Here is a 1,947-nt window from a genome sequence, read left to right as displayed (position 1 = left end):
GTCATAGTATAGTATATCGAAAAGAGTTGAAAAAGGTCATAGTATAGTATGTTGAAAAAAGTCATAGTATAGTATGTCGAAAAAGTCATAGTATAGTATGTCGAAAAAAGTCATAGTATAGTATATCGAAAAGAGTTGAAAAAGTCATAGTATAGTATGTTGAAAAAGTCATAGTATGGTATGTCGAAAAAAGTCATAGCATTGTATGTCGAAAAAAGTCATAGTATAGTATGTCGAAAAGAGTTGAAAAAAGTCATAGTATGGTATGTTGAAAACGGTCATAGTATAGTGTGTCGAAAAAAGTCATAGTATAGTATGTCGAAAAAAGTCATAGTATAGTATGTCGAAAAAAGTCATAGTATAGTGTGTCGAAAAAAGTCATAGTATAGTATGTCGAAAAAAGTCATAGTATAGTATGTCGAAAAAAGTCATAGTATAGTATGTCGAAAAAAGTCATAGTCTAGTATATCGAAAAGAGTTGAAAAAAGTCATAGTATAGTATGTTGAAAAAAGTCATAGTATGGTATGTCGAAAAAAGTCATAGCATTGTATGTCGAAAAAAGTCATAATATAGTATGTCGAAAAGAGTTGAAAAAAGTCATAGCATAGTATGTTGAAAAAAGTCATAGTATGGTATGTCGAAAAAAGTCATAGCATTGTATGTCGAAAAAAGTCATAATATAGTATGTCGAAAAGAGTTGAAAAAAGTCATAGCATAGTATGTTGAAAAAAGTCATAGTATGGTATGACGAAAAAAGTCATAGCATTGTATGTCGAAAAAAGTCATAGTATAGTAAGTCGAAAAGAGTTGAAAAAAGTCATAGTATAGTAAGTCGAAAAGAGTTGAAAAAAGTCATAGTATGGTATGTTGAAAACGGTCATAGTATAGTGTGTCGAAAAAAGTCATAGCATGGTATGTTGAAAAAAGTCATTGGATAGTATGTTGAAAAAAGTCATCATACAGTATGTCGAAAAAAGTCATAGCATAGTATGTCGAAAAGAGTTGAAAAAAGTCATAGTATAGTATGTCGAAAACGGTCATAGTATAGTATGTTGAAAAAAGTCATAGTATAGTATGTCGAAAAAAGTCAAAGTATAGTATGTTGAAAAGAGTTGAAAAAAGTCATAGTATAGTATGTCGAAAAGAGTTGAAAAAAGTCATAGTATAGTATGTCGAAAACGGTCATCGTATAGTATGTCGAAAAAAGTCATAGCATAGTATGTCGAAAAGAGTTGAAAAACGTCATTGTATAGTATGTCGAAAACGGTCATAGTATAGTATGTCGAAAAAAGTCATAGTATAGTATGTCGAAAAAAGTCATAGTATAGTATATCGAAAAGAGTTGGAAAAAAGTCATAGTATAGTATGTCGAAAACGGTCATAGTATAGTATGTCGAAAAAAGTCATAGTATAGTATGTCGAAAAAAGTCATAGTATAGTATGTCGAAAAAAGTCATAGTATAGTATATCGAAAAGAGTTGAAAAAAAGTCATAGTATAGCATGTCGAAAAAAGTCATAGTATAGTATGTCGAAAAAAAGTCACAGCATAGTATGTTGAAAAAAGTCATAGTATAGTATGTCGAAAAGAGTTGAAAAAAGTCATAGCATAGTATGTTGAAAAAAGTCATAGTATAGTATGTCGAAAAAAGTCATAGTATAGTATATCGAAAAGAGTTGGAAAAAAGTCATAGTATAGTATGTTGAAAAAAGTCATAGTATGGTATGTCGACAAAAGTCATAGCATTGTATGTCGAAAAAAGTCATAGTATAGTATGTCGAAAAGAGTTGAAAAAAGTCATAGTATGGTATGTTGAAAACGGTCATAGTATAGTGTGTCGAAAAAAGTCATAGTATAGTATGTCGAAAAAAGTCATAGTATAGTATGTCGAAAAAAGTCATAGTATAGTGTGTCGAAAAAAGTCATAGTATAGTATGTCGAAAAAAG

The sequence above is a fragment of the Melanostigma gelatinosum genome (genome assembly GCF_949748355.1).
Source record: "Melanostigma gelatinosum genome assembly, chromosome: 11".
NCBI lineage: Eukaryota > Metazoa > Chordata > Actinopteri > Perciformes > Zoarcidae > Melanostigma > Melanostigma gelatinosum.
This window is presented reverse-complemented; position numbering follows the sequence as displayed.